The 25669-nt window shown below is 43.5% G+C and overlaps 1 protein-coding gene and 1 pseudogene across 1 annotated transcript in view; both read left to right on the top strand.

Annotated features, from left to right (window-relative positions):
* Rtn1 (reticulon 1) overlaps positions 1 to 25669 on the top strand; it is a 220204-nt gene that overhangs the window by 84594 nt on the left and 109941 nt on the right. The window lies entirely within an intron of this gene.
* LOC134479219 (large ribosomal subunit protein eL8-like) overlaps positions 1 to 25669 on the top strand; it is a 40334-nt pseudogene extending 14665 nt beyond the window's left edge.

Raw genomic sequence — 25669 nt, 5'->3', positions numbered from 1 at the left:
ATGAATTTCTTCATATTCATCTTCCTGTTAATACGGGCAGGAATGCTCACTGCACATCACTCCCGACTTCATCCAGAGAGCACTGCAAAAAGCATCTTCTCACCGTGCATCTGCTAATTGTGTTCTAAGAAACACTGAGAAGATTGCAGTGCAGAGCAGGTGGGTGTGGTCTCCCGTTAAAAGGCTTTCTGGCTAGTGATGTTTTCATTGAATGCTCACTGGTACCCAAGAGAGGTCTTCCCTTCCTTTACTAATGAATGTGTAGGGAAAAACCAAGTCATATATGAGTGGGGAGAAATAAAGAAAGGGAAGGGGAGGGAAGGGGAGAGAAGAGGAGGGGAGAAGATAGGAGGGCAGGGGAGGAGAGAAGGGAAGGGGTATGAATGCTCGTAGGTATGCTGGAGGAGAAAGTTTGTTGCAGATAAAAAGGAGAGAACAACCAGAGGCAGATACATCTGGGAGAATCCAGGGTGGATATGACCCTGTGAGCCATGTGAGGAGCATGGGGAGAGGAAGGCAGAGGGGAGGCAGGGGAACCAGGACACAGCAGCCAGGATGCCCAAAGGTAGAAAAGGGGGCAGGTAAACAAAATGTCTGGGGGAGCACAGCCCAGCCCCTGTGCTGCAGACAGAGTTCAGGGTAGAGACCAGACTGGCCTTGAACTCACAGATAGCCTGTCTCCTCTCCACCCCCAGCACTGAGACTAAAGATATACACCAGCATACCCAGCCCTTAGATCTCATCTTAAATGTCACCTCCTTAGAAAAGAAATGGCTTTAATTTTTATTTATTTATTTGTTAATTTATTTATTTTACTTCATATGTATTAGTGTTTTGTCTTCATGGGTGTTGTGTACCATGAGATGTATGTGCCTGGTGTCTGTGGGGTCATAAGAGGGTGTCAGATACCTTGGCTGTGAGCAGCCATGTGAATACTGGGCCTGAAACCCTGGACCCGTGCAAGAACAACAACTGTTCACTATCTCTCCAGCCCCAAGACAGGATTCCTTCTCTGAAGTAATCCACCCTCCCTGCCGATAACCTCTTTGTTCTTTCTCTTATCTCCTGGCTTGCTTCCTTCAGAGCACTTACTACAATTGTCTTTATTTTTATATATTCTTGTATCTCCTAGGATATTGGCTAAGCAGCTAGAACTTTTTTTATTTCTCAATCCAGAGGTGCAGATGAGTGGTGTGGTGTGGGATGTGTGTGTGTATGTGTGTGGTGTGTGTATATATATATGTGATGTGTGTGTCTGGTATGTGTATGTGTACTTGTGTGTGTCTGTATATGTGATGTGTATGGTGTATGTATGTGTATTTGTGTGTGTATAAATGTGTGTGTATATGTGTGTGGTGTATGTATGTGTATTTGTGTGTGTATAAATGTGTGTATATGTGTGTGGTGTATGTATGTGTATTTGTGTGTGTATATATGTGGTAGTATATATGTGATGTGTATGGTGTGTGTATGTGTGGTATGTGTATGTGTACTTGTGTGTGTGTATATGTAATGTGTATGGTGTGTGTACGTATATTTGTGTGTATATATGTGGTATGTGTATGTATGTGTGTGGTGTATGTATGTGTATTTGTGTGTGTATAAATGTGGTGTGTGTGTATGTGTGTGGTGTATGTGTGTGTATATATGTGGTGTGTATATATGTGATGTGTATGGTGTGTGTATGTGTGTGTGTGTGTGTGTGTGTGTGTGTGTGTGTGCAACTCTGCCATATGACGTCACCCAGGGCTCCATACTCTTCCTGACTGATTGCTCATCACATGAGGTACTTTAACTGTGATGTCATAGCTAGCTCCACAGGGCCACACTCATGACCTAGCAGCTAGACTGAAGACCACAATAGCAGCCACTCTCTTCTTTAACGATTCCATTCAAAAGCAGCACACACCACTTGCGTTCACACCAGTCATATGCACTGATCGGAGAAAGCTGAGTTGTTGTAGCTTTATTTCTGTTGCTGTGATAAACCGCCCTGCATCTCAGAGGAGAGAGGGGTTTGCTTCGTCGTATAATTTCAGGTTAAAGCCCATCGTTGTGGGGAAGAGAGGAACTTCCAAGTTAGTCACACTACACTCACACTATCTACAATGAAGAGGAGAGAGAAGCGAATGATGCACACCAGCTCCCTTGTTTGCTTGTGCTTAGCTCAGTGTCTTACTTCCAGACAGCCCAAGACCCTGGGCTTAGGGAATGATGCTGGCCCTGCCCACACCAATCAACTTAATTATGGCAGTCACCGCTCCAGGGCAGCCTGATCCAGACAGCCCTTCGGAGATTCTCTTCCCAGCTGTCCTTAGATTGGGTCAAGTTGACAATGAAGCCATCACTGGTGTGCGATCCTAAGCCAGGTAGCCCTATGCTCAAAGTTCTTGGTGTGGACGAGGTGGGGGGAGCACTGTTATTACTGGGAAGAAGGACAGGGTGGGAGAGAGGCAATTAAAGGGTCTGCTATGTCTGCTTATTCTGCCTTTGTTTAAATGGGTCTAAATATTATCTACTTAATTTGCTGTAACAACCCAGAAACTTGGCTGTAAGTAGCTCGCATGCAGATACCTGATGCCTCTTGATAAACTACTGCATGACTTAAGTTAAAAATCCAAACACTGGCAGCACAAATAACGTCACACTGTTCACAGTCTTTGGCATTTCCACCCTTTGCTGGTTGCCATCCCCAGACTCCAAGTACTCAGCACAGAGAAGTCTGCTGCAAGTACCAGAAAAAGCTGTCTTTCTTCTTCCCAGCCAGGAAACAGCCTTAAGTATGACACAAATCTATAAGAATAAATGATATATGGTCATCTTGCAGAGAAGAAACTCAAGTTAACTTTCCACAAATGTCTGTATCATTTTAAACCTCACGTCGCCCTGGGGTTTCTTGGCAAACAAGGACAGGCAGTTAAGAAGCAAGCAGATTGCTTTTCTTTCTTTCTTTCCAAAACTTGGGGACACTGACCTTACGAACTTGCAGGGAGATAAAAACGTGCATTGTGAAGAACCTGTGTGAGTCCAAGGTAAAAAGGGCAACAAAAAGATACACATCAACTAGGGCCTGTGTTTACCCTTTCAGAGAAAAAGTGGATCAGCTGCCTTTCCCCTTTTGCCTTTCCCCTTTCCACTCCGGCTGTTAGCCCCCAGCTGTTAATTTTCCTGCCTCTGCTCCTGCAGTGATAAAACTACGGTAATATGTGTCCTTGGATGTCGGTCAAAAATCGGTCTGTGTTGATAAACAGATAAAAGTTGAGCTAACTGTAAATAAAATAAGAAAAATTTAAAACGGAACTGAATTTTGTTTGTAATCTGTTTAAGTCTGGGACTGGGACAAAGCCCATTGTTAGGAGTTAGGAACAGAGGATTTGTAATATCAGACACGGGAGATAATGGCCCCCTGAGATTTTTTAAGGACTTTAAAGAAAATCCCATGTGCATGCAACACCAGTATTGCGTTACTGACAAATATGTCAGCTCACTGGATCCTTTCCAGGACCCCTTTGGCTTTGTTTTTCTGCCTACATTTTGTGAGATCTCCCAGGACAAGGAACAATGGTTTGCTTTGTGTGTTCTCGCTCATTCATGGTTTTACCTAGGACACTGAAATCATTCACACACACACTGGCTTGTTTATAACCTTTGTGTGTGCGCTCAGACAGGACAGACTCCCTTCAGACTTCTCAGAAGAGACGGCTGAGTTTGGTGCCCAAAGTCGAGATGTAAAATGTTGACATTCAGAGGGTCACCTGAATGCATGTGCTGAACAAGCGTCAGTACTTTGTCCTTAGAAAGTCACCACTTACCCAGAAGGTCCAGAAACCCTCCACATCCCCCAAGACTGAGCTCAAGCCGGAGTGGTGACACATGACTGTAGTTTTATCATCCCAGGCGCTGAGGTGGAGAATTGAGAGCCGGAGGCTAACCTGAGCTATGTAAAGAAACTCTGCCTCAAAAACCGAAGCAACAACGACAAAAAAAAGAGTTCTTTTGACAGTTTCTAACCAGGCACATGTTCCCAGCCCCCCCCCCCTGGGGGGGGGGAAAGGCTGGGCTGGCTCTTTCTCTAGTCTGAGAATGAATCCTCTCCCTTGAGTCCAGCTCCAGTTTGTACTGAAAAGCAAGCCCTGGTGGGCAGTCAGCACCTGTCCATTGTATCTACTTGAACTGCTGTTTTCTCAAAGCCTTGTTGAATCCTAGTTTTTGCTGTTTTGTTTTCCTTCAAGTACAAAGTGTAACAGAAAGAGGAGGTGCTTTTAAAATACAACTATAGTGCAAAGAGGAGGCGTTGACAAGCCGTGTGGAGTAGGAGAGTAGAAAGTCAGATGTTCTTTCTGAATGTCCAAAGAGGCTCACTGAGTTGTTACGCATCACAGTAGGACAACTAGTGTCAACATTTGTGAGTGTCCAATAGAAGTAGAGGTGCTTACAACAATTGGAGACAGCTCTCTCCTCCAGCCGAGTAAGATGCCCAAAGGAAAGAAGGCCAAGGGGAAGAAGGTGGCCCCGGCCCCCACTGTGGTCAAGAAACAAGAGGCCAAAAAGGTGGTCAATCCTTTGTTTGAGAAAAGGCCTAAGAACTTCGGCATTGGGCAGGACATCCAGCCCAAAAGAGATCTCATGTGCTTCGTCAAATGACCCCGCTACAGGCTGCAGCGGCAAAGAGCCATCCTCTATAAGCGGCTCACAGTACCTCCTGCCATTAACCAGCTCACCCAGGCCCTGGTCAGGCAAACAGTGACTCAGCTGCTTAAGCTTGCCCACAAGTACAGGCCAGAGACAAAGCAGGAGAAGAAGCAGAGGCTGCTGGCCCGCGCTGAGAAGAAAGCTGCTGGCAAAGGGGACGTCCCAACCACCTGTCCTCACCAGGGATCAAAACAGTCACCACCTTGGTGGAGAACAAGAAGGCTCAGCTGGTGGTGATTGCCCATGATGTAGACCCCATAGAGCTGGTGGTTTTCCTGCCAGCCCTTTGTCGAAAGATGGGGGTGCCCTACTGCATCATCAAGGGAAAGGCCAGGCTGGGGCGCCTGGTCCACAGGAAGACGTGCACCACTGTTGCCTTCACACAGGTGAACTCGGAAGACAAGGGTGCTCTGACTAAGCTGGTGGAAGCTGTTAGGACCAATTATAATGACAGATATGATGAGATCTGTCACCACTGGGGAGGCAACGTCCTGGGTCCTAAGTCTGTGGCTCGCATTGCCAAGCTGGAAAAGGCAAAGGCTAAAGAACTCGCCACTAAGCTGGGTTAAATGTACACTAAGTTTTCTGTACATAAATATAATTACAAAGTTAAAAAAAATCGGAGACCATCCTTTTCATGGGGTAGGGACTTCTGAACATGTAAGGCAGATTTCTATATTTTTTTTTTTGGTTCTTTTTTTCGGAGCTGGGGACCGAACCCAGGGCCTTGCGCTCAAATAAGATGTTTTTAATGATGCAGACAGTGTGTTTGTTATTTCTGAGGGATGAAGGTAGGGATGGGGACTTCATTTTTCAGCTTACGTGCTTCCATGTACATTTAAACAATGAGCTGGGGAGGTGACTCTGTAAAGAGAGTGACTACCGTTAAGTATGAAGACGTGGAGCCGAATCCTCGGCGCGCACACCAGTCCAGGTGCGGTACAATGAGCGCCTGCTATCCGGGGCTCCCGTGGCAAGATGAGAGGCAGACACAGGGCAATGGAGCGGGGATACTTACGAGGCGGCTAGCTCAGCTGTACACGGTGGCTTAATGAAGAGCTCCTCCCTCAAACAAGGACAGCATCCAAGGTCGAACACTGTCCTCCACACAGACACCGTGGCACACAATACACAAAAGAGAATTATGTGTGTCATGTGAAAAAGAATTAAAACCCGCAAGTTTATTTGTCAAGACACCCAACGCTGATTCTTAGCCCTCCCATGAAGGTGATTTATTTTTGGATTGTCCAGTTGCATCGCATTTGGGTTCTAAATCGATCTCGGGTCCCTGACCTGCACTGCCGTTCTCAGGCCAGCCCATGCTCCTGGCCTCTGCTCTTGGCCGCGGTTCCCACCACTTCTCCGGCTCTCCTATTAAATCGAGATTCCTCCCTGGGCACCATGTACTGTTGTCTCTGTCTTTGCTATTGGTTCTGCTCCTCAAATGGCTGTTGCAGATTCCCTCTACTACCCAGAATCATCTTTTGTGAGATCCACTACAGGTCTCACATTCGTTACAACAGCCACCTTCATCCCTGTCCCTAAAATCCCTAAAATCGCACTGTATTCTTGTTGACTGCCAAGTAGCTCACATCAGTAGGCAGCATTTCAGTGACTACTTTGAAATGTGTAGCTGATTGAAGTAGAAATTTTGCATTATTGTGAGAAAGGATGTGTGTTTGGAGGCCTGCTTTTGTAACTCACCACCCTAGCATTCCTCAAGATAAAAGAAAGTAGGAGGATCTCCTGAGCACTGAGAGCCACTTGGATCAATAGTTCTGAGCTCAGGCCACAACAATGGCTGAGTTATTGTCCTGTCATAGACACGCAGTTTACCTTGGCCTGTACCAGATAGCTCAGAGGAGTAAAATGAATGATGCTGTTGGTAGAGGGCATGAATCATCTCAATTTTCCTTGATTAGTATGGCTTTGTTTAGACCAGACTCCATTTTCTATCCACATATTAGAATAAATTATATGCATATATACTATATGATGTATGCTTATAATGTTATAATTTTAAAATTATATGTAATTTTATTTATATAAATGAATTTATAATTTATATAGCTAAAAAATTCTTTAGCATATGTTTATATGTATTTATAGAATAAATTATATATTATATAATGAATATATTCTTTTTAAAGCACCGTGATGAGCCCACAGCCTTCCATGTGTTAGGCAAGTACCTGGCCACTAAGCGACATTCCCTCCTAACTTTAGTTTTTGTGTGTGTGTGTGTGTGTGTGTGTGTGTGTGTGTGTGTGTGTGTGTGTGTGTGTTCGGTCCCCAGCTCCGAAAAAAAGAACCAAAAAAAAAAACACAAACAAAAAACAAAAAAACAAGTACTGTGCATCCTGAATTCTAGGTTCATGCAAATTTGTCCCAAGATGTCATTCACCCATTTCTACTTTTATAACCTGTATTCCAACACAAAGTCATGTTTAAAATGAGGAATGCTTAAAGCCCCAAGTCAATTTTTCAAGTGTCTCATGACTAGCAGAGCATGAGAGTTAGATTCTGAAAACTCTAGGAAAAAAGCATTTGCTGTACCAGGGCAGAGTGGTGAAACTGACAGTAACTCGGTTTAAAAACAAAGCTGTCTTCCTGTAGAGGTAGCTCATGAAGGTGTTCAGCCTATGAGCTTTTGAAATCCACTTTAATGTGCATGAATCCTGCAGTACGTTTTCCTGTTGGAATGACAAGTTCTCCTAAGCATGGGACATTGACTAGCAAAGTCTGAGTCCTTCACGACTGCCGTCATTAGCTGGGGTGTGATTCTAAATCCAGAGCCATTTGGCTTTGCTTAAGAAGCTGCCACCAATGATCCACAGAAGTTCCGAAGGACAGTGCTGTTAGCATCAGCTCTGGGCCAATGGCCCAGAACCTTGAGTTCTGGGTTTGCACATTGGGCTGTGTTCATCAAGCAAGTTCACTAAATGCTCCAGGCTCCAGTTATTTCAGAGATGGGCTGGACCTGACTGCCTCGGAACGCCTCCTCCAGGCGTGGTGGTACAGCCTGTAATCTCTGCAGATAGCTAAGGAGGGAATGAGGTGACCCAGTTAAGTGTCTCATGTAGCACATAGCAAGCACAGAGTTACTGCTACCTCCCATTGCACGTGAGCATCCTGGGCTCTTCCTGAGGGCTTAATGCCTCGTTGGAGCACAGTGATTCGATGGGGACCCATCTCCAGTCAAATCTTCTGTCACCTGTGAAGTTTCAGCAACAGGTTGTCACAACCCAAAGTACACAACACCGCACCTCTCACCATGCCACTCTGTATCAGACAACATGTCCTGCCTTGTCACACAAATGTTTTTTTTTAATTCAAATAAAATTATTTTTCTACTCCCTTTCCTTCTTTCAGCCTTCCCCAGCCCTCCTTCAAACCTGTCCCCTGTCCCCACCCACTCTCAAGTTAAGTTGATATCTTCTGTTTTCTTTAATTATCATTAGTGTGTGTGTGTGTGTGTGTGTGTGTGTGTGTGTGTGTGTTACAAGCATAAATACTGGTCCTGTTAGTGCTGTTTGTATGTACGTGATTCCACCAAACATTGAACAAACAATAAGAGGGGAGTTCATCAATCACTTGGAGAAGCTAATTCTACTTCTCTCAACAGGAGTTGTTTGTGAATTTTTTTTCCTAGGGGTGGGACCCTATGAAAATCTCCCTCTTGTACATTAACACATCCCCTGAGCCATACATGTAGGACTGTGATGTAACTGTATCTGTTCAGGCTAGCCTTCACATGATCTCTTATCTCTGTATTGTGTCCAGTGGTTTACTGTGATGGTCTCCATTTGCTGTAAAGAGAGGCTTTTTTGATGAGGAGAGATAACTACATTTATCTGTGATGTAAGATTGAGATTTAGAATGTACTATGGAATTATGCTGGCCTAGCAAAGTGGCTGCAGATTTTTTTCTAAAGTCCATGATCTCACTAGCCCTGGGAATCTGGCTAGGTTTCCAGTACCAGACATGATTTCTCTCCTGTTGAGTGAGCCTTAAGTCCACTTAGATGGTTATTAACTGCCTTTATTTTTGCCCCAAAAGGTGATAGACAGTTCTTTCTATGGTAGAGATAACTTAGTACTCTCTATATATTGAAAACACAGAAGCAGGATAAATTAGAAGGGAGTAGAGTGGTCACATAACTCTGAACATTTAAAACTGTGCTCAACTGCATCCTGTGAGTAAGTGGATTTGTAATATCAATGGAAAGTCTATGAGAGTTGTAGGGGACCTTTCTTGAGATCTAAATAAATTTATATATATATTGATTTCCACTACCACCTCCAAAATAATGATATCTATCATAGAGGGTCATGGAATCACATTCCCATGTTTAAATAGCAGGCAAAAAGTATTGAACAAGGGAACCCCAACAATAAACAAATGCACCCACCTTTCAAGCCCCCAGGACCTCTTCTACTGTACTCAGCTCTGGGCAGCTCTCTGTCTCACTGAGAACTCCAAGACACTGGGTGTGAGCTGACTGTTAGGCTGAGTTTTTCCTCAGACAGATATTATTTTTTTCCTAAATTGAAAACTTTCCATGCAAAAAAATACAAAAACAGAAACAAACAAACAAAAAACTCACTGGTGTTTCACAGGAATAAAAAGAAATCTTTCAAGTCAGTTTTTATTGAACATGAATTTTATAATCCCCAGAGCTAAACCAGTTGTATGGGACTAGCAGACAAGCCTTAAAGAAAGCCATGAGCTATGGAGAGAAAGAAGAAAGGTGCTCACCCTTAACCTCCCAAGAATGTTGTTGGTCTTGGCTTGGAGTCTCAGGCAGGCTTGGTAAAAAGAAAAACCATGTTGTTCTGTTTATTTGTCCCATAGTAAAGCTAGCAGAGAGCGGATGTGCCTAGGGTTCTCAGTGCCCCTTGTCAGGTTAAGCCACAAGATGCTGAATTACGAGAGAACGTTGGGTAGACGACATAGAGGCTTCTCTGGCTGACCCATCCTTCACAGAGGGCTCTGTCAACCTCCGTATCCCACTGTCCTTTGCTCCAAGACTGGGGAGTGTTTAGACCCAGTGCCTCTGCCTGACCCTGGAGAAGGCACAGCCTTCCATCACCTGGAGGCCTAAGGCAGCGGAGCCTGGGAAATGAGTGCATGCTCACCCCAATCACACACTCTCGCCCTTCAGCCATGTTTTTAACCTGTGTGTCAGTTTATGCCCATTAACAGTGCTTCCATTCTTCCCGGCACTCTTGGCCGTCTATTTTTGTAACTTCGGGAGAAAGGTGTTACAGATGCTTCTCTAGTGAACCTTCTGGTGTCATTAGCCTCTCTTTGCCAGCATTCTCTATGTCTCTGAGTGACATGGGACTGTACAGAGTTACTGAACTATCACCATAAACCTTGGGCCCCACTTCTCAGCTCCTGTGAGGAGAATGGACTCTGCTCAGAATGGAGAAATCTTACTGTCGAACACCCACATTCCTTCCCTGTACCTTACCAAATTCTTGGTAATTTTCAAGTTGTCCTGTTCAACACAATCATCTGTATGTTGGTAACAGAGCCCATGCCCCTGTCATTTCTAGCCCAGGCAGTCATGCAGAGCAGTGTGGCTTTGTCCTCCGGGGAATTTAGCATCCAAGGCAGATGCCAGAGAGCAACAAGCAAGGATCACCTTCTGGTACAAGCTACCCCGAGAGCATATTATTAGAGATAAAGCAACTAGCCAATGGGCATTAGTGTGCTGCAGATGCCTAATGTCCTTCCTGCAAAACAGATAATAAAATCAATAGTTCTGATTTATTGAGTGTATACTATGTGTCTGAATGAGCTAAAGTATCATATCTCATTTAATTCCAATAGTAGCTCAGAAAGGTGACACTATTACTACTCTTCCCGTTTTAAAGACTGATTAATTGAAGCTCTAAGAAGACAAATTGCCCAGATTGTCACCGCTGGAATTCAAATTGTCTAAGCGGTGTCTAAATTCCAGTGGCTACCCATTGGAATTTAGCTCCATTTCAAGAGGATTCAGCATGGAGCTGTGGATTTAGGACTAAAGGTTTGAGACTGGGAGCAAGGTGGGGAAAGCACAATTGGTTCAGGAAGTCACCTTTGTCCTATTCTTCTGCAGCTAGAGAATTAAACATGGAATAGGACTAAGTCAAATACCCATCCTCTGTGCTTGCCTGTCTGTACACACATGCACACACACACACACACACACACACACACACACACACACACACAGAGAGAGAGAGAGAGAGAGAGAGAGAGAGAGAGAGAGAGAGAGAGGTTGGGGGGATGGGGAGGTAGCAAATGATTCAGTTTGTTTTCATTCTTTGACTAAAAATTGTGACCTGTGGATCTTTCTATGTCTGTTAGAAGCACTTCTCTAAAATTGTAAAATGAAATTTGGAAATTGTCATTCCAAATGCTTTCAGGTCACAGAATTTTCTTGGCCCTTCTGCCTGGCTTCCATCTGCAGGGGCGTCTGTTCACACACTTACTCTGATGGAGATCGATCGGCCTCTGCATAAACTAGGTTTCTAAATTCCGCAAAGGAGATGCTGAGCTCAGATGTTTGGAGGAATCTCTGTACATGGAAAATATTTTTCTTTAAGGGGTTTATCTAGAATGTGGGGGTCAGGAGCAAGATGAAAGAACCACTAAGGGGCAAGGAAATTTGTAAATATAACACAAAACCCTCAAACACAACACAGAGAAAAGCGAGCTACAGGAGAGTTACAGGAGGTTCACAGAGGCAGTCCTCCCAGCAGGCCCATGTGGGAGCCACTAACGATTGTGACATCTTGCATCTCAGATTAATTTCACCCCCCTCCCCCACCGTGTCCCATTAGTGCATGGTCCCTCAGACACGTTCACGTTCATTTTCTTTGTGCTAGATCTTCCCTACCTGGCCCATGGCGACTTGCACACACTAATCTCCTAGAAGCTCCCTCATATTATATGTATACATGTATGTGCGTGCATATATAACAGTAATGTATGCACATATAGTAGGCCGGATAGGAAAAGCACCTTTATCACACAGATTTGTATTTAAGAGTGTAACAGGACAGAATCCTACCTGGGCAGATGCTCGAGCTGGATACCTCAGTGCCCACATCTGCCAGCTCTGCGGGAAGCACTGACAAGAATTAATTGGCTTTCCAGAGCCTCAAGGCTCAGTTCTCCTGCTCTGTGCCAACAATCCCCACAGGACTCTGCTGGCTCATAATTTGCTGTCCAGAGAGTGTTCTGTTTGAAAGAGTCCCATCGAATAGGCACCGCATAATACTTAAAAATCCCAGATTCAAGAATGGAGAAAATTCCAGGGCATTTGCTCAGAGGAAATAAGACATGGCTACATGCAAAGTGCGTGCTTGGCTCCGTCAGCATTCTTCTTGTGATTCTAGCCCGGCCCTTTCTAAAACATATGAAAAACATGAAAAGAATAAAGAATGTGCTTTACACAGCTTGGGCAATATTTCTAAATGACAATTCTAAATGACAGTTCTAAATGCCATAATCCAGAGCGTTGAAGAACTTCTTGAAACATGAAATACAGAAAAATAAAAACCTTCATAATATCAGTCTAAAAATATAATTTAATTGTTAGGGGTGTCTAGATAACTTTCAAATTTGAAATATGCAGAAAAATTTATTTGTGTATTAGATAAAATGATTTTATACTAATGTCTGTTTTAGTTCTTTAGATTTATAGAAATTTGCTGAAAGACTAGGAAGTGGCGTGTTAAGCTTTGGGGGTGAGGGGGTGGGCATTTTCAAACAAAATTTACTTCTTTGATTCTCCTTTCTCTCCTTCTTATCCGTATCACGATTTCAAACTTAAACACATTAGATTCTGATAATTATATAATATATGCATGTAAGTATGCACTGGAATTATGTATTTTAAAATTTTACTAGTATATTTTTACAAATTATCCTAAAGAAAGAATTAAATCAATTACATGTCACATAGAAAAATATTATTCCAATTTATTCTCTTTATGGAAACAGTGAGCTTTTTATTTGTAATTTTACTTTTCATTGGAAGTAGTTTTTTTTTCATTCATTATGTTCTCATCATAGTTTCCCCTCCCCCCAACTCCTCCCAGATCCTCACCGCCTTTCTTCCCACCCAAAGCCACACCCTTTCTTTCTTTCTCTCATTAGAAAACAGACAAGTAAAACAAACAGAAAGAGCCCAAGAAACAGGAGAAACACACACATGCAGAGGTGCACATGTTTGCACACAGAGAGGTTCCATAAAAACGCAAAACTGAAAACCATAAATATAAGCAAAAGCCCTATAGGAAAATAAAAACCTCCACAAAACATTACAAGACAGAAACCCTCCAAAATGCCACTGAATTCATTGTAGCAGCCATCTCCTGCTGGGCATGGGGCCTGCCCTTACATGCCATTCGCATACCCAGTAAGATGCCACTGGAGAAAACCACTTCCCTGCTCTTAGCAGTTGTCCATTAGAGATAGCTTCTTGGTTGGAATGGAGACTTGTATCCACTCTCTCTGTGTGGCTTAGACCTATTTAGGCCCTGTGAGTGCTGGGACAGTCTCTGTGAGTTCATGTGTGCATTAGTCCTGCTGTGTCTAGAAAGGCCTTGTTTCCTTGGTATCTTTAATCCATGCTCATTCTTACTGTCTTTCTGCCTCTCTTCCACAGAGTTCCCTGAATGGAGCTGTCCCATTTAGGACTAAGTGTTCCAAAGTCTCTCATTCTCTGCCCATTGTCCAGTTGTGGGTCTCTGTGTTTGTTCTGTCTTCTGCAGGAGGAAGCTTCTCTGATGATGGCTGAGCAAGGCACTGATCTACGAGTATAGCAAAATGTCGTTAGGAGCCACTTTATTGCTGTATTCCTTTGGCAGGACAGTAGAATGTGGCTGTCCCCATAGGTCCATGTTCTGTCTAGTCTCAGGATCTAGGCCATCTGAGCAGTGTCAACCATGGGTTATATCTATGGAGTGGGCCTTAAATCCAATCAGATAATGGTTGGTTACTCCCATAACTTCCGTGCCACTGCTGCACCAGCACATCTCGCAGGCAGGTCACCATGGTAGAACGAAGGGTTTGTAGCTAGACTGGTGTTCACCTTTCTTCTCTTGCAGGGTGCCGAGTACCTCCCAGGGCCATGAGCACTGATGGTCAGTCAGGATGAAGAGTCTAGGTAGCCACCAGCCCAAATTCTTTGTGTTCAATGAGTTACACAAATGTTACCTTCAGCAATAGGGTCTTACCATCAGTTTGTGGAGAGCGACCAATAGCCTCGTCTGTTTGGGAGGTTTCCATGGGCCCCTTTTGGCCAAAAATAAAAATAAAAAATCAGTGAAATGTAATGCATTCCTGCCACCGGAGGTTCATTCAGTGGAGAGAGGCACTAGTTAAGGCTCGACTGTTCCTCTAATTTGCAATCTCATGTAGGTCACCTTCATACGTGTATATTTCAGAAGCTCCCCCTGTATTAGTCCTCTGTATAACCCCTCAATGGTCCTTAGTTTCAGCGTTACTCCCCCTTTCTCTCCCCTCCATGGAACCTTCCCATTCTAGTCCCCACTCTGCCTCCTCATAAATGTCTATTCTGTTTCTTCTTCCTCTGGAAATCCTTCCCCCACCCCCAGTCCCTTACTCCATGCCTGACTTCTGTGGTTGTGTGGACTGTACCCTGCATATGAAACACCTCAGAGCTAACATTCATATGTAAGCGAATACATAGTATATTTGTCTTTTTAAGTCAGGGTGAACTCACTTGGGATTATTTTTTTCTAGCTCCCTAAATTTACCTGCAAACTTCATGATTCTGTTTCTTTTTAACAGCTGGGCAATATTTTATTGTGTAAATGCACCACATTTTTTATCCATTCTTTTTTACCCATTCATTTGCCATCAGATATTTAACTTTTTAAATGTTCTTTAAATTGAAATGGAGTTAAATCACTGTTCTCTCCCTGTTCTCCTTCCAGTCACCCTCCCTCAAACCCCTATTTCCCCATCTACTCTCAAGATGATAACTCCTTTTTCTTTGATTATTATTGTTAACACACAAACACACATACATACGCATACACAGAGATGCATACAGACACCCTGCTGTGTGTTTTTATTGTTGGGGTGTTTATGGTGTCAGAGCTGATGCTAACCAATAAGGAGACGCATCTCCCAGATAGACCGTCCAAGCTGTCTCTAGTTCTTTATCTAAGATTGCGACTACATGAAGTTCTATCCTTTCCACGTTAACAAAGCCCCTAAGGATATATTATTTTATATTTACTAAAATTATAAGGAAGTGAAGCCACTTGGGCTGAACGTGCTCCCCACAAGAACAAACTAACAGAATTCCCAGTACCAGGTATGAGTAATCCAATTTCTGACAGATCACAGTTGATCAAGCGACTCTCCAAACAAAACACATTATAGATATAGCCCTTGATGGCCTCAGGGGTTGAGGGTGGGCCCCTATTACTGAAGACACTGTACACTTAGGTTAGGGCACAGGATTTAAGATGATTTGAACTGGATCTAACCTGAAAGCCTCCTCCTTGTTGCATAGCTTCCAGAAAATGCTGCATGAGCTGCTAAGAGAGGAAAGCTGTTAGACAGTTCAGCCCAGCTGCAGCACCCATGAACGATGACAATAACTAACGTGGTGACATGTGCATAAGGGCACAATAAGGAGCACTCACACGTCAATGACAACCAACAACTGTCCAGTTAGATGTAACACCCACTTGATAGGGGGACCCACCCCTGGTACTGGAGACCTAGCCAGCTTCCTAGAGCTAGTGAGGCTACAGACTTAGAAAAGAATCCACCACCACCACTTTGCTAGCAGAGCATAATGCCTTACCACATTCTAAAATTTCTTTAAAAGGCATTTATGCAGAGATCTGAGCTGCCATCTTATATTTTTAAAAGAGATGTATTTGTGAGGCCTTATATCCTACTTTACACAGTAAGACATGACGGCAGTCCACACCCATGCAAACAAGCACCTGAGAACAGCAGTGAGAGCAGTCAGGAAACAAAAGTTAGGGGCAGACAAATGTATCCCTGATGGAACAGGGCAAAAAAGCAAGCTACAGAAATGCATGTTACTTTGTTGGTGAATGTTTTCACCCAGCTTTTTAAAGGTGGTCTTCTGAGATATTGTTACAGGAAAGCTCCCTTTTGACCTTGTGTGTACAGGTACCTAAGGTACAGACATCTCAAGATACTTTATCTTTTGAAAGTGCAGATGAACAGAAAGGACTTCTTTTCAATTATAAGGGTGCTTCAGGATTTTCATGTCCTAGCCAACCCAGATAATGGATGCTCACAGAGTCAAACTGAACAGCCACAAAGATAAGCATAAATTGAATTAGAATTCTGTGTTAGTGACTTTTCTGTTGCTATGATAAAACACCATGGCCAAGGCAACTTATAGAAGAAAGGGTTTATTTGGGTTTATGATTCCAGAGCATAGAGCCCATGATGCCTAGTAAAGGCATGGGGCAGGAGCAGGCAGGTGAGGGCTTACATCTTGAACCCCATAGGAAGTAAAGAGAGTTAAATCAAAATGACTGGAGTCTCTAAGCTCTCAATCCAACACCCACTGACTCATTTCCTACAACAAGGCCACACCTCCTGAACCTCTCCAAACAGCACTACTAACTGGGGACCAATGCAGACATGCTGTTAAATACAAATTTACCAAATAAAGGTGATTTTCTTATCTAGCCTACTACATATGTCTATATTAGTGTCATGCATTCACACACATACATATGTACACATTTATATACATATATTGTGATAGATTAGTTTGCATGAGTGTCAGTGGCCTGAGGTGAGGAAGCTCTACCACATGGATCATTCAAATGCTTAAGACTGGGGCTGACTTGGTGGTTAAGAGCATGCTTGTTGCTCTCCAGGGGCTTCTGGGTATGATTCTCTGCACCCACATGGTGGCTCACAGCCATCTCTAACTATGGTTCAAGAGATCTTGCACTCTCTTCTGGCCTTTATGGGCAAAGCAGACGTGGTGAACAGACATCCATATACACAAAACATCCATCCATCCATTTTCAATGAAATCCTCATCAAAATTCCAACTCAATTCTTCATAGAGTTACAAAGAACTCTATGAAGAATAACAGAAAAAAAAACCCAGGATAGCAAAAACTATTCTCAACAATAAAAGAACTTCTGAGGGAATCACCATTCCTGACCTCAAGCAGTATTACAGAGCAATAGTGATAAAAACTGCATGGTATTGGTACAGAGACAGGCAGATAGACCAGTGGAATAGAATTGAAGACCCAGAAATGAACCCACACACCTATGGTCACTTGATCTTTGAAAAAGGAGCTAAAACCATCCAATGGAAAAAGGCAGCATTTTCAACAAATGGTGCTAGTTCAACTGGAGGTCAGCATGTAGAAGAATGCAAATTGACCCATTCTTATCTCCTTGTACAAAACTCAAGTGGATCAAAGACCTCCACATAAAACCAGATACACTGAAACTAATAGAGGAAAAAGTGGGGAAGAGTCTTGAACACATGGGCACAGGGGAAGATTTCCTGAAAAGAACACCAATGACGTATGCTCTAAGATCAAGAATCGACAAATGGGACATCATAAAACTGCAAAGCTTCTGTAAGGTAGACACTGTCAATAGGATAAAATGGGAACCAATAGATTGAGAAAAGACCTTTACCAATCCTACATCAGATAGAGGGCAAATATTCAAAATATACAAAGAACTCAGGAAGTTAGACTCCAGAGATTCAAATAACCATATCAAAAGATGAGGTACAGAGCTATTCTCAGCTGAGGAATGCCGAATGGCTGAGAAGCACCTAAAGAAATGTTCAACATCCTTAATCATCAGGGAAATGCAAATCAAACAACCCTGAGATTCCACCTCACACCAGTCAGATATGGCTAAGATCAAAAACTCAGGCGATGCTGATGAGGATGTAGAGAAAGAGGAACACTCCTCCATTGTAAGTGGGTTTGCAAGCTGGTACAACCACTCTGGAAATTAGTCTGTCAGTTCCTCAGAAAATTGGGCATAGTACAACCTGAAGACCCAGCTATACCACTCCCGGGCATATATCTGAAAGATTCTCCAACATATAACAAGGACACATATTCCACTATGTTCATAGCAGCCTTATTTATAATAGCCAGAAGCTGGAAAGAACCCAGATGCCCTTCAACAGAGGAATGGATACAGAAAATGTGGTACATCTACACAATGGAATATTACTCAGCCATCAAAAACAATGACTTCATGAACTTTCAGGCAAATGGGTGGAACTAGAGAATATCATCCTGAGTGAGGCAATCCTATCACAGAAGAACACCCACTGATAAGTGGATATTAGCTCCAAAGCTCGGAATATCGAAGATACAATTCACAGACCACATGAAGCTCAAGAAGAAGGAAGACCAAAATGTGAATTCTTCAGTTCTTCTTAGAATGGGGAACAAAATACTTACAGGAGGAAATACAGAGACTGAAGGAAAGGTCATCCTTTCCTTCCATCCCATGACTGCCCCACCTGGGGATCCATCACACATGCAGCCACCAAACCCAGACACTATTGTGGATGCCAAGAAGTGCATGCTGACAGGAGCCTGATATGGTTGTCTTCTGAGAGGCTCTGCCAGAGCCTTACTGATACAGATGAGGATACTTGCTAGCCATCAGAGTTAGCACAGGGTCCCCAATGGAGGAGTTAGAGAAAGGACTGAAAGAGCCGAAGGGGTTTGCAACCCCATATAAAGAACAACAATATCAACCAACCAGAGCTCCCAGAGCTCCCAGGGACTAACCCACCAACCAAAGAGTACACAAGGAGGGACCCATGGCTCCAGCAGCATATGTTGCAGAGGATGGCATTGTCTAGCATCAATTGGAGGAGAGGTCCTTGGTCCTGTGAAAGCTTGTTTTCCCAGTGTAGGAGAATACCAGGGTGTTGAGGTGGGAGTGGCAACATCTTCCTAGAAGAAGGGGGTAGAGAGATGGGAGAGGGAGAAAGGGGATAACATTTGAAATGTAAATATATAAAATATCCAATTTAAAAAAGTAAAACTACTCATTCAAGCTAACTGCAAACTCTTTATACAATGGGGTCTGGCTTTAGCATTTTGAATCTTCTCCACATCACTTTCTGTAGTGGCTTCCCCTGCACTTTGTAATCTCACAATAGTGAGTGAGAGTTTCTGATCCCCATTCCCACCAGCACTTGATTTCAGATGTTTTCCTTACCTTAGCCCTTCTGTCTGGGGTGAGAAGAACTCCTGAAGGAGTTTTAATTTGTATCTCCCTACCATGCCACTTCTTGGCATATCCTAAAGGACTCGATAGTCTCCTCCACTGGTGCTCGCTCAACCAAGTTCAGTGCTACTCTGCTTACAATAGCCTCAAAAGGGAAACAACAGAAACAGCCTTCAGCTGATAAACAGATAATGAAAGAGTGCTATACTCACAAATCGCATTCTCTGCTGGAAAGAAAAATGAAAGCATGAGATTTTCCGGTTAATGAGTAGAATGAGAAAATGATGTATTGACACCAAAAGACCAACCTGTATGTTCTCTCTTATTGTGATTCTTAGCTAACAACCTTTAGGTATTGAGGACTGACTCTGGAGTGACAACAGGCTGGGGGGAGCTCTAGAGAGGGCACAGGTGCAGTGAAGGGGACCTGGAAAATAGTGACCTGGAAAAAAGCTAACAGGAAAGAGGCTAAGGGGACAATACAGAGGGAGAATCCCCAAAAAGTATAGGCTGTTTGCTTTAGTTGCTTCCCGGAACTTGAAGGGTTAGACTCTAATGCTGGAGGAATCAAACTGGAACTGACCTGAAAGCTTCCTCCCTCAGGACTGACTCTCATAGTTTCTAAGGCTCCTATGCAAGCCGCCCAAGGGAGACCAAGGACCAATAGTTCTCCCCAAAGCCTTCAAACCACAACAATGACTAGGATGACAGGATATTCCCAAGAGTGCAATAGTGCCATTTATATCATGGGATTAGGGTAGTGGGTAGCCAACAGCCATCTCATTGGCCTCAAGGCTTGCTCAATAGGATGGAATTCATGTCTGGTATTGCAAACCCAGCTAATTGCTCCTGGCTGGAGAGGTCATGGGCCCTAGAGGAGAACCTGCTACTGCTACTTTCTTACACTGGTATAATTCCTAACTGCATTCTAAATACTTACCCTTATAGCCACAAGTACGTGTAATTCTTGCCCTGAACCAAAGGAGTTTCTTTCTGCCGCAGATGGAAACCATTACACAAATCCATAGACATCCATGTGGTCAAATGGAGAAAACCACCAAGGTTGAGCGTCCGGCCCGAGCTGGTACATCTACCACAGTCCCCATCAGTGAGGCTCAGGGAATATCATGGAAAGGGGGGCAGAAAGACAGCAAGAGCCAGAGGAGAAGGGTATCTGGCATGAGACAGTGTCTTCTGCATATCACAGGCAAGCTGCACCCGTGAAATCTCAACACTGGCCCCCAGCAGGACCTACACAATGACAAGGCCCCAGATGACATGTTAATATGGAGGGGGTGTATCTCACAGGGCCACACCCCTACATAATAACAGCCTTGTGAAATTTATGGATGCTGAGAGAGAATCAGTTTCTCCAGAGACAAACCATGGCAGCTTATCCCAAGCAGCCATCCTTAAGCATGTACATATGAGCAACAGCGAGAGGACACACGCACACACACACACACGCACACATGCATGCACACACACACACACACACAAACTCACACAGGCACACACGCACGCACACACACGCACACAAACTCAGGTGTGTGCTTTACCTGATATTTTATGTGTTATATAACATTCTGTATATTATGTAACATACACATGTATTTGTAATAATTGAACTGAGAATAATTGAGAAATTGTAATAATTTGACGATTCAAATCAAATTCATGGATTTGAATGGAGGGACACAGAGGCGTTAGAAGGGGAGAGGTTGAAATGGCGTCATTATACTCTCACAGATGAGCTTCTCTAAGACTAGAAAATGAAAGAACTCTCCGTGCATATGAACACAATTTATTTATACCAATGATTTTTGGAACTGATGTGAAGTTGAAATATGTGGTATAACAAATTAAAACATGTGTGCTAACAATTTGAAATATTGGAAAAATTACAAAATTCAACCCATGAAAAAGTGTATTCCAGCAATAGATTATAGGCTATTATACAGCAGTGTTCTCCTCAGCAGCTTACGTTATAACCTAGAATGATATTTTGATTCCGTACATCACAACAAATCTCTATTGTTGCTTTTTGTTTTCGTGGGGTAGAGCATGTCTCTCCTCAGAGATTTTGCATTTATTTTCTGTGGGGGAGATCTATTCCGCTGAGATACACACTTAAATTTTCCTGGAAACTTTCTCAGTCATAAAAAAAAAAAAAACTCCAGAAAACAAAGCAAACAAAAAGCATTAGCAGTTCCATCCATTTGCCTACGAATTTCATAAAGTCGTTGTTTTTGATAGCTGAGTAATATTCCATTGTGTAGATGTACCACATTTTCTGTATCCATTCCTCTGTTGAAGGGCATCTGGGTTCTTTCCAGCTTCTGGCTATTATAAATAAGGCTGCTATGAACATAGTGGAATATGTGTCTTTGTTATATGTTGGGGCATCTTTTGGGTATATGCCCAAGAGAGGTATAGCTGGGTCCTCAGGTAGTTTAATGTCCAATTTTCTGAAAACACACATTTATGCTCTCTTTGATAAGTGGATATTAACCCAAATGCTCGAATTACCCTAGATGCACAGAACCATGAAACTCAAGAAGGATGACCAAAATGCAAATGCTTCACATGTGGCCCATACATATACAGCCACCAAACTAGATAAGATGGATAAAGCAAAGAAGTGCAGGCCGACAGGAACTGAATGTAGATCTGTCCTGAGAGACACAGCCAGAATACAGCAAATACCTAGGCGAATGCCAGCAGCAAACCACTGAACTGAGAACGGGACCCCCGTTGAAGGAATCAGAGAAAGGACTGAAGGAGCTTAAAGGGGCTTGAGACTCCATATGAACAACAATGCCAACCAACCAGAGCTTCCAGGGACTAAGTCACTACCCAAAGACTATACATGGACTGACCCTGGGCTTCAACCTCGTAGGTAGCAATGAATAGCCTAGTAAGAGCACCGGTGGAAGGGGAGGCCCTTGGTCCTGCCAAGACTGAACCCCCAGTGAACATGATTGGTGGGGGGAGGGCAGTAATGGGGGAAGGATGGAGAGAGGAACACCCACAGAGAAGTGGGGAGGGGTTAAGGGCATGTTGGCCGGGAAACAGGGAAAGGGAATGACAATAGAAATATAAATAAGAAATGCCCAAGTTAATAAAGATAAAAAAAAAAAAGCATTAGCAGGTGTCCATGCACAACCATTCCATGTGTGGCAGGAAATAACCCGGCTTCCTTCCCAGCCACTCAGCTCTCAACCCTCATGTAGGACTGTTTCTGTTTCAGTGGGAATTGGTGGGAATTTGTTTACGATTTCAGCCTTCTTAACTCTTTAGGATTCTGGATTGAGTTTCTTTCTGTCTCTGTTGCATTGTTGGTATTTGGGACTATAATAAGTTTTGTAAGTTTTACAAGCATTGGACTTCTCACAGTGACTATTACCCTTCCTGCTCCTAGGGCTGGTTGTATTTTCAGTGGTGCAAATGCTCTCCTAATTAAGATTAAGAGCCTTGGAGTAAGATCAGGCTGGCTGGCTCAGAAAGTTCTCCCCATTGTTGATTTTGTTTACATGCTCTCTTAAATCCTGCCTGCCGATTTTAGACTCTGTTCCTTCTTTTAACATGCAGCCAGGACAACTGACTCTGTTCTAGGGGAACGGATGGAGGAAGGACGTCATGTCAGGGTATGGTGAGCATCATTTAGTACAAAATTCACAAGAAGTCCAAGGGGCTCAGCATGGTTGTCCCATGCAACTCTTCACAAAGTCGAGGTTCCTCTCTTTGTCAGACTACCTACTGGGATCACACTTGCTCCATTGCTGGATAACTCACAGCCATTCACGGGTTTCCACACACAAGACTAAAATCTACTCTTTGTAACTTACTCTAGTCATTGATTTATTGGTTGGCCTATCCATTTATTTATTCATTTATATAGATGTCTACCATATAATACAATATGCCAGTCGTGAGCCTCCAACTCCAGGAGCAGACTAGTCTACAAGGTATCATGGCCTTGTGTAAGGGTAAGCCATACCGTGTGATCACTATAAACACCGTGGTATAAGAATGAGGAGGAAGAACCATAGAAGGTTCTGTGGGCGCCATTAATGCTATGGTGTGAATGTTCATACACCCAACATTTATATGTTAAAGCTATAACCAATGTGATGGCAGCGTAGCTCATGAGGGTCAGTACCCCTCGCTAGGCAAGGCAGGGTAACCTAAGAGCAATTGGGATCCACCCATCCTTACTTCCCACCATATGAGGGTTTCAGGTACAGTTCACTGGCTAGGTGCCTATGTAAGTGTAAACACCTCTTACCCATGATCCTATAAGCAATTCTAGTGAAACTCATTGGATTATTACAAATACAGACATGAAAGCACACAGTGGGCTTTCTGGAAAGACGAACAGGATCGGGGAAGGAGGAGGGGCTGAGTAAGGGTAGGATTGAAAGGAGTAAGACTCGGCATAAGTATTAGAGCAATAGAGAAAATAGAGTAGGGTGAGTGAATAGAAAAAGACACAAAAGGGAAGGGAGATGACACCCCTCTAAAGGTGCACAGAAACCACCAAAGGCTAAAGAAACTCATCACACAATTTGAAATATTCCCAGCACTTCAGAAGCAAAAGCAAGGGTTCTTTGGGGAAGCTTGCTTAAAGAGAGAGACAGAGACAGAGACAGAGAGACAGACAGACAGAGAGACATAGACACAGAGAGACAGAGACAGACACAGAGAGACAGAGAGACAGACACAGAGAGACAGAAAGAGAGACAGAGAAAGAGACATAGAGATACACAGAGACACAGAGAGGGCATGGTGAAAAAATACAAATTTGAAATTAGATATTGCAGAGTGCGCCTTTCTTTGCAGTCACTCACCAGTGCACCGGTCAGAGACTGCTTCCACATCTATGTGCTTGACTTTCTCGGTCTACCCAGGTTGGTGTCATCTAATGAGAGCAGAACCTCTATGGCATTGTGCTTCCTGTGTTGGTCTTTGCATTGTTCCTTCTACAACCAGAGGGCTCGCTGTGGGGTGTGGGAAGTTGCATGCTCTAACTAAAGGTAGCTTTCAGTATTGGGCACTTGAAAGCAGCTGCCAAACTTCCCATGGATGTGCTTCAGGCCCTAACTTCATCAAGCTTGCTACCGCCTGCCCCACAGGCCAGACATTCACCATGTGAGACACTGCTTGTTTCTGACTTATTTTTCATGGTAGTGTGAGGTATTTTACAGGTATTCCCCAATGGTCACTGTCACAGAAGATGGTGACTTTGTCTGCTCTATTCTTTGGGTGTGCCTAGGATTTTCATATTATACATGCTATGTGTGTGTGTGTGTGTGTGTGTGTGTGTGTGTGTGTGTGTGTGTTTACACATGTGTATAGTTTATTTATGTGTAGACATTGAGACTCAGGTTTAATATATAAAACTGTTGTAAGAAAGAATCGGGTCAACACCCCATTGCCTGGCATATAAATGTTTATTGACATTTATTTGCTTCTATTTGCAGTGTTTTGCAGCAAAATGTAGAAGCTTTTCCCTCCTCCTCAAAATAAAAATGATGATGATGATGGTGGTGGTGGTGGTGATGATGATGGTGGTGGTGGTGATGATGATGGTGATAATGATGATGATGGTGATAATGATGATGATGGTGATGATGGTGGTGATGATGATGATGGTGATGATGGTGGTGATGATGATGATGGTGATGATGATGGTGGTGGTGGTGGTGATGATGATGGTGATAATGATGATGATGGTGATGATGGTGGTGGTGGTGGTGGTGGTGATGATGATTGTGATGATGATGATGATGGGATGATTTTATTATGTTGGGAGTTACACATTGCTGTGGACCTCAGAGGACAACTTGTGGGAGGTTGTTCTCTTCTTTCACTGTCTGGTTCCTGCAGATAGAATTCGGGTCATTGAGCTTGGTGGCAAGTGACTTTACTTGCTAAGCCACCTCACTGGCCTCTTCTCCTAATAATTGATGCCTTGTTGGGGGTGGGAGTGAGTGGTGGGTAGGAAAGAAGACCCAAGGGAAACAGTCTGGAAAGTCAAATCTACCAACTTGTTTCCTCCTTAACACCAGTGGAAGGAAGGAATTCCCAGTGTGATGCGTTGGTGTTCGTAGAGGCTAATGAGCTCACTGGAACAAACACGGAGAAGCCATTGAGGGGGAACTGGAGGAATACAGAAGCAGGCTACTGAGGGAAGCACGCTTTGGGATGAGGCTCCAAACTAGGAGTACCATTTCCCTGTAGACAACGGATGGGCTTACTCTGAAGTCAGCAGGAGCCCTAAGTACAAGAGCAGACCCCAGAGTCCTTTGAAGCACAGATGTGTGAGCCCCTGTGAGCAGACCCTTCCCAGCTGTCTACACCATTGATCAGTTCATAAACTCATAGTCACTTCCGTTTGTACCCTGCTTCAGGGCCTATTATTAAGAATATAGATGTGAGGAGTTTCTGTTTTGTTAAAACTAATTCAATGAAGTTAGAATATATTAAGGTACCAGTTGTTGAAATACAGTGACATGCTGGTGTCTGTTGCCTGAAAAATACCAGAGTTGGAGACTATCGGGTACACAAGGAAAATTAGCATGCAGGTGTCCCACTGTCTTGATGAAGGATGTTGTGTTTTCTCAGTGGTGGTGATGGTGGGGTCCTGGTGGATTAGGCAGGAGAGAAACCTCTAGCCAGGAGTTTCCTCATGGTCTGCTGTTACTTTGAT

The sequence above is a fragment of the Rattus norvegicus genome, chromosome 6, assembly GCF_036323735.1.
Source record: "Rattus norvegicus strain BN/NHsdMcwi chromosome 6, GRCr8, whole genome shotgun sequence".
NCBI lineage: Eukaryota > Metazoa > Chordata > Mammalia > Rodentia > Muridae > Rattus > Rattus norvegicus.
The sequence above is the reverse complement of the archived record's forward strand: the minus strand, read 5'-3'. Positions and strand labels throughout refer to the sequence as shown.